This window comes from Epinephelus moara, chromosome 19, assembly GCF_006386435.1.
Source record: "Epinephelus moara isolate mb chromosome 19, YSFRI_EMoa_1.0, whole genome shotgun sequence".
NCBI lineage: Eukaryota > Metazoa > Chordata > Actinopteri > Perciformes > Serranidae > Epinephelus > Epinephelus moara.
This window is the reverse complement of record NC_065524.1, coordinates 28536424-28545772: the sequence shown is the minus strand read 5'-3', so window position 1 is coordinate 28545772 and position 9349 is coordinate 28536424.

Sequence of the window (9349 nt, the reverse complement as noted above, 5' to 3'; positions counted from 1 at the left end):
GAATGACATACTATACTATGTTGTTTTTTCATGGTTTGGACGTCATGCTATACTATGACATTTTTTCATGACTTTGGATGACATACTATACTATCACGGTTTTCATGATTTTGGACGATGGGCTATACTATGACGTTTTTTTCATGATTTTGGACGCAACGCTATACTATGATGTTTTTTCATGGTTTTGGACGACATGCTATACTATGACAGTTTTTCATGACTTTGGACGTCATGCTATACTATGACATTTTTTCATGACTTTGGAGGACATAATATACTATGACATTTTTTCATGACTTTGGATGACATACTATACTATGGGTTTTTTTCATGGTTTTGGACGTCATGCTATACTATGACATTTTTTCACGATTTTGAATGACATACTTCATTATGATGTTTTTTCATGGTTTTGGACGTCATGCCATACTATGACATTTTTTCATGACTTTGGATGACATACTATACTTTCACGGTTTTCATGATTTTGGACGACAGGCGATACTATGACGTTTTTTTCATGATTTTGGACGCAACGCTATACTATTATGTTTTTTCATGGTTTTGGACGACATGCTAACTATGACATTTTTTCACGATTTTGAATGACATACTATACTATGACGTTTTTTCATGTTTTTGGACGTGATGCTACACTATGACGTTTTTTCATGACTTTGTACGACATGCTATACTATGTCATTTTTTCATGATTTTGGATGACATACTATACTATGAAGTTTTTTTAACATCAGTTTGGACAACATGCTACACTATGACATTTTTTCACGATTTTGAATGACATACTTTACTATGACGTTTTTTCATGGCTTTGGATGTCATGCTATATTATGACATTTTTTCATGACTTTGTACGACATGCTATACTATGTCATTTTTTCATGATTTTGGACGTCATGCTATATTATGACATTTTTTCGCGATTTTGAATGACATGCTATACTATGACTTTTTTTCATGATTTTGGATGACATACTATACTATGCCGTTTTTTTAACATGATTTTGGACAACATGCTATACTATGACTTTTTTTCATGATTTTGAATGATGTACTATACTATGAAGTTTTTTTAACATCAGTTTGGACAACATCCTATACTATCACATTTTTTCACGATTTTGAATGACATACTTTACTATGACGTTTTTTCATGGCTTTGGATGTCATGCTATATTATGACATTTTTTCATGACTTTGGACGACATGACATTTTTTCATTATTTTGGACGACATGCTATACTATCACATTTTTTCACGATTTTGAATGACATACTTTACTAAGACGGTTTTTCATGGTTTTGGACGTCATGCTATGCTATGACATTTTTTTAAAATCATTTTGGACAACATGCTTTAGTATGACGTTTTTCAAGATTTTGCACGACATGCTATACTATGACATTTTTTCATGACTTTGGACGATATGCTATACTATGACGTTTCTTCACGATTTTGAATGACATACTATACGATGACATTTTTTCATGGTTTTGGACGACATGCTATACTATGACATTTTTTCATGGGTTTGGACGACATACTATACTATGATGTTTTTTCATGATTTTGAATGACATACTATACTATGACATTTTTTCATGACTTTTGACAACATACTATACTATGACTTTTCTTCACGGTTTTGGACGTCATGCTATACTATGACATTTTTTCACGATTTTGAATGACATACTATACGATGACATTTTTTCATGGTTTTGGACGACATGCTATACTATGACATTTTTTCATGGGTTTGGACGACATACTATACTGTGACATTTTTTCACGATTTTGAATGACATACTATACTATGACATTTTTTCACGATTTTGGATCACATGCTATACTATGACATTTTTTCATGATTTTGGACGACATGCTATACTATGACATTTTTTCATGATTTTGAATAATGTACTATACTATGACGTTTTTTTAACATCAGTTTGGCCAACATGCTATACTATGACGTTTTTCATGATTTTGGACGACAGGCTATACTATGACATTTTTTCACGATAGTGGATGACATCCTATACTTTGACGTTTTTTCATGATTTTGGACGACTTGCTATATTATGACATTTTTTCACGATTTTGGATCACATGCTATACTATGACATTTTTTCATGGGTTTTGACGACATATTATACTATGACATTTTTTCACGATTTTGAATGACATACTATACTATGACATTTTTTCATGATTTTGGAAGTCATGCTATACTATTACATTTTTTCGTGACTTTGGATGACATACTATACTATGATATTTTTTCATGATTTTGGACGACATATTATACTATGATGTTTTTTCATGATTTTGGATGACATACTATACTATGACTTTTTTTCATGATTTTGGATTACATACTATACTATGACGTTTTTTTAACATCATTTTGGACAACATGCTATAGTATGACGTTTTTCATGATTTTGGACGACAGGCTATACTATGACATTTTTTCACGATTGTGGATGACATCCTATACTTTGACGTTTTTTCATGATTTTGGACGACATGCTATACTATGTCATTTGAATCAGAATCAGAATCAGAATCAGAAATACTTTATTGATCCCCGAGGGGAAATTATTTATGTTACATTTGTTCATGATTTTGGGCGTCATGCTATATTATGACATTTTTTCACGATTTTGGATCCCATGCTATACTATGACATTTTTTCATGGGTTTGGACGACATACTATACTATGACATTTTTTCACGATTTTGAATGACATACTATACTATGACATTTTTTCATGATTTTGGAAGTCATGCTATACTATTACATTTTTTCGTGACTTTGGATGACATTCTATACTATGATATTTTTCATGATTTTGGACGACATATTATACTATGATGTTTTTTCATGATTTTGGATGACATACTATACTATGACTTTTTTTCATGATTTTGGATTACATACTATACTATGACGTTTTTTTAACATCATTTTGGACAACATGCTATACCATGACATTTTTTCACGATTTTGAATGATGTACGATACTATGACGTTTTTTTAACATCATTTTGGACAACATGCTATACTATGACGTTTTTCATATTTTTGGACGACATGCTATACTATGTCATTTGTTCATGATTTTGGGCGTCATGCTATATTATGACATTTTTTCATGATTTTGGATCACATGCTATACTATGACATTTTTTCATGATTTTGGACGACATGCTATACTGTAATGTTTTTTCATGATTTTACACAACATGCTGTAATATGACCTCTTATTCATGATTTTGGACTACATGCTATACTATGTCGTTTTTCATGATTTTAGAAGACATCCTATACTATGATGTTTTCTCATGGTTTTGGATGACATGCTATACTATGATGTTTTTTCAGTATTTTGGACAACATACAATACTATGACCGTTTTTTCATGGTTTTGGATGACATGCTATACTGTGACGATTTTTCACTGTTTTCGACGACATACTATACTATAATGTTTTTTCGTGATTTTGCACGACATCCTATACTATGACCTTTTTTTCATGATTTTGGACCACATAGTATATTATGACATTTTCTCATGGTTTTCGATGTCATGCTCTACTATGATGTTTTTCAATATTTTTGACAACATACTATACTATGACCTGTTTTTCATTATTTTGGAAGTCGTGCTCTACTATAACTTTTTCTTACTATGTTGGATCACATACTATACTATGACTTTTTTTCATTATTTTGGACGACATACTATACTTTGACATTTTTTTTCATGATTTTGAATGACATACTATACTATGACCTTTTTTCGTGATTTTTGATGTGATGATACACTATGACATTTTTTCATGATTTTGGACAACATGCTATACTATGACGTTTTTTTTCATTATTTTGTAAAACATATTATACTATGACGTTTCTTTAATATTTTGGACGACATATTATACTCTCACAGTTTTTCACTATATTGCACGTCATGCTAAACTAAGAATTGTTTTCATGATTTCATTTGCATTTCATGAAAAAACATCATAGTATATGTGTTGTCCAAAATCATGACAAAACGTCATAGTATAGCACGTCGTCCAAAACAGTGAAAAAACAGCATTTTATAGCATGTTGTCCAAAATCATGAAAAAAATAATAGTATAGCATGTCATCCAAATATGTGAAAAAATGTTATAGTATAGCATGCCGTCCAAAATCATGAAACAATGTCATTGGATAGCATGTTGTTCAAAATAGTGAAAAAATGTCATAGTATAGTATGTCATCCATTATAGTGAAAAATTGTCCTAGTATAGTATATCATCAAAAATAGTGAAAAAATGTCACAGTATGGCATGTCGCCTGAAATAGTGAAAAAAACGCTATAGACCAATGAAGGATGTTATCCAAAATCATGATAAAATGTTCCAGTATAGTATGTCACCCAAAATCATAAAAAAAACATCATAGAAATGGCATGTCATCCAAAATCATGAAAAAAAGTCATAGTATAGCATCACGTCCAAAAACATCATATTTTAGTATGTCGTTGAAAATCATAACAAAATATCACAGTATAGTATGTTGTCCAAAATCACGAAAAAAGGTCATAGTATAGTATGTCATTCAAAATCATGAAAAAAATGTCATAGTATAGTATGTCGTCCAAAATAATGAAAAAATGTCATAGTATAGCATGACGTCCAAAATAATGAAAAAATGTCATAGTGTAGCATGACGTCCAAAATCATGGAAAAACGTCATAGTATAGTATGTTGTCCAAAGTCATGAATAAAAGGTCATAGTATAGCATGTCATCCAAAATCCTGAAAAAACTTCATACTATAGTATGTCGTCCAAAATCATGAAAAAACATCATATTATAGCATGATGTCCAAAAACATGAAAAAAATGTCATAGTATAGCATGTCGTCCAAAATAGTAAAAAAAAAATATCATAGTATAGCATGTCGTCCAAAATCATGGAAAACCATCATGGTATAGCATTTTGTCAAAAATCATGCAAAAACATGATAGTATAGTATGTCGTTGAAAATCATAACAAAACGTCTAAGTAGTATAGTAAAGTATAGTATGTAGTTAAAAACCATGAAAAATGTCATAGTATAGTATGTCATCAAAAATCCTGAAAAAACCTCATAGTATTGCCTGTCGTCCAAAATGATGAAAAATAGTCGTAACATGTTGTCCAAAACAGTAAAAAATTGTCATAGTATAGTATGTCATTGAAAATCAAGAAAAAAATGTCATAGTGTAACATGTCGTCCAAAATTATGAAAAAACATCATAGTATAGCATGACATCCAAAATCATGAAATCACGTCATAGTATCACATGCCATCCAACTTATTGAAAATCGTTGTAGTATAGTATCAAAATCATGAAAAAACATCATAGTATAGCATGTAAAAAAATGTTCACAGTAGTGAAAAATCGTCACAGTATAGCAAGTCGTCAAAAATTATCAAAAATTGTCATAGTATAGCATGTCGTCCAAAATCATGAAAAAAAACATCATATTATAGCATGTCGTCCAAAATCGAGAAAAAAGGTCATAGTATAGTATGTTGTGCAATATAAAGGAAAAATGTCTAAGTTTACTATGTCATTGAAAGTCATGAAACAACGTCATAGCATAGTACGTCACCCATAATCATGAAAAACGTCATAGTATAGCATGTCATCCGAAATAGTGAAAAAACACCATTGTAAAGCATGTCATCCAATATCATGAAAAAAACCTCATAGTATATAGCGTCATCCAAAATCATCAAACAATGAGATTTTTAAAATATGATGATGAAGATAACACATACAGTGTTTAAATTAATCATTTACAGCAGTGATAGAGCGATTAGTGCCACAAAAGTTTCATTCAGCCTACCTGTTTGTTGTTTAAGTATAGTCCAGAAATACTTTCTCCCTGAAAGTCACGTGACTTTGAAAATACTGCTTACATTTGCTCAAATTGTACAACAACATTAGAGTGTGCCAAAATTTTCACAGTATTATCACATCCTCAAAGTAAAACTAACTAACTCACTGCAATCCATCTAAAAGTTGTCGAGACATATGAAAACTACAAATGTAAGCGTAATAGTGGTGGTGGATAAAAAGTCAGGGACCACGAATGTCTGGAGACAAATTTTATGGCAATTCATCAAAAAAATTTTTTTAAAAGTCGGAGCTTTTAAACATTGTTAAACTCAGACGATAACTGCAAGTCCTGCCAACTTCATCTGACCATTTGACCTTCTCATGACAGGACAGTGTCTCTGAACTCACAGCCAAATACTGTCTTTAAGGCCAAAGAACAAGGCTCCTAATGTCCATGAGCATCCCACAATGCCTGTGGGGCTGTGTTAGGTCATTAACGACCACCCCAAGAATAAAACACAGCTCCCTATGCATTTATTTTATTAATAACATACACTGATTGACAAATATCATATCATTGTCCAAAGAATTGATATCATACTGTACACTCTAAGTCCATGTTCATCTTCTGCTATGTGATGAGTCTAAACTTGTATGTGTGAGTTAGTTGGTGTTAACCGAAAGAATAACTCATTTATGTAAAGAAATTTAAAACCACTTTCCATTCTGTACTGTGACCACACGGTGGCAGTGTAGGCCCAGTTAAGTTTTGTGTCAGTTCAGAGTTGTTCATAGCTGGTAGAAAGTAAAGATGATTATGATTGGCAAATCTAACATATTTATACTGATATCAGTTTGACCAGACATTTCAAGGCAACAAGGCAACAACTAAAGCAGTATTTTATCAGTGCAAACAAACGGAAGGTATCAGAGACTCTTGATGCCTTCATCTCCAGCAGGGTGGACTGTCGTCAGGTCAGGGCCTCTTGTCTGGTCTCCCCTAAAAGTTCTAACTTCAGCACAGTGAGAGCATTTACAGGATGACTCCTGTTCTTAAATCTTCACACTGGCTTCCAGTTTGTTGTAGAGCAGATTTTAGTAGTGATACTGGTTTATAAACAACCCGTGGTCAAAATTTTGTGATCAAATCAGTGATCTGTTTGAAGAATATAAACCCTGCAAGTTTTTTAGATCTTGAGGAAGCAGTCAGCTGTACGGACCTTGAGTGGAGTGAAGCCTTTTTCAGTTACGATGCTGCACACTGATGATCTTAAACGTGACCCAACACAAGACATTTTAACATCTACATTAAAAATTGCACTTCCCATTTGTCTTTGATTGATTTATTTCTCTGCACTTCTATTTCTCTCATTAAATTTGGAGCAACTTACAGTTTATTACCAGACTGTAACTGCTCTATAACAGTATTTGTGGTCTATTATTATTTTCATCTTTTTGTAATTCATGTTCTCATTTTTAATTCTATTTCTGATTATTTTATTGATCCTTTTTATTGTGTTTTCAAATGTAATGCGTTTCTTTGTCTCATTGTATGTATCTGTTTGAAAGTTGCTATAAAAATAAAGTTGCCTTGCCCAAAAGTCTGCAATTAGTCATTTTACAGATCATTTTGATAAATAGATAACACTGTGTGTTTTCATCCTCACATACTTGAGTTTGAATGATTACAGCAGAGCCTGTGAAAGATGTCTGCTATTCATTTCTCAAAATAATGACTTTAAATTTGATGTAAAGATATAATGAGTTACAATAAACATGCTTCATCCATATTTTCTGATTTTCATAGACAATAAGTGACATGACATTCAGCACACACAATATCTACAAAACGACACAAATTTTGGGGGAGGGGTCTTCTCTTGTTTTTAAAAGGCTTGCAGTCTTATTTTTAAACATGGAAGATGGCGATGTAATATTCAGTTCCCATGTAGCTCATAGCTTGAGTTTTCCAAATGAACGTAGCAGAATCAAGGTGTTAACATAAGGTTAACTGATTGCTTTACTCCTAAATAGTTAATTTTATACCCAGAAAACTTTCCAGATTCTTTAATGATTTTGAGAGCACGTGATAATGAATGGCATGGGTTGGACAACAATAACAACATGTCATCAGCATAAAAAGGTTATTTTAAAATCATGCACCACTTTTGATGATATAGGCTCCATGTGCCAAAGACTTCCATGTCAACAAGAAAATGGCAGGTGAGATTGCGCAGCCCTGTCTGATGGTTTGAAGTGAGTCTCATGTCAAAATCATATTTGGGTAAAGCATAAAACAAATATGGCGGCTCTACCCTATCAAAAGCTTTTTAGCTGGTTCTGATGATCACATGTTGGTCCCCTCATAGAGGAGAGTCTGCAAGGGTTAAAGTCCACTTGATCATTGATTTGCCTTTTGTTTGTTGTAATGCATAACAAAGTCACAACTGTTTACTGCCCTGGATCCACGTTGGTGGAACGAACTCATCACTGAGATCAGATACCGACAGCAGAAACTCTTCTGTTCCCGACTGAAAACTCACAGTTCAGACTGCACATTGGCCCACAAAATAAAACACTAAATAAATAAAGATAAAAAAAGAGCTATTTCTCTTTCTCTTATGGTCTTAAAATATATATTTTAGGTCGATCAGCATTTCTGATGAGGCTGATGTACTTGAATGCACCTATTTTAAAGGTATACTATGCAGGATTGTGGGTTGCTGTGAAAGTTAAACTAAAAGCCAACCACAGATTCACTCTTGTTTGGTGTTTCGCTTCACTATGTCCCTTTGATGTCTGCTGTTTGCCACCTTTTTAGAAAGCCTCAACCTCACCTGAGGGCTGTGGGGGTCAACGTATTAACGGTTTGTATATCTTTTGAATTTGTGCCTCATGAATGACTTTACATCCTTAACGCACAGTTAGGTGATTAATGTAAAGTTATTGAGGTTAGGTTCAGGCAATAACAGTTACTATGATTAGGTTTAGGAAAAGAAACATAGTGAGGATGCGCCTAAAAATGACTCTCACAAATCGGAAAACGCGACTTCAGGGAAAAGTCCTAGGTGAAGTTTTGTTTTTTTGTGACCCATCCACCAACCCAACCTACCGCTTTAGATTAAAAAAAAAAAAAGTCAGCTAAAACAATGTAATGTAATGTGATGTAATGGAAAGGAGAACAACACATCCTGAAACCTGAAGATTTTTGCCAATTCCATAGGTTTTTTTAAATGCCATATTTAATGTCCACCCCCAAGATGTGTCTCAGTTTCCTATATGAACATCATCACTGGATCATTAGATAAAAATGTTGCAAAGACATTTTGAAAGCTAAATATAGCCTATGTGTTTTACTTCCTCAGTATAAAAGCCTTGACAACCTAATATTTGTGCATGAGAGAGAAAGAGACAAAAGAACAGCAGATATTTTTC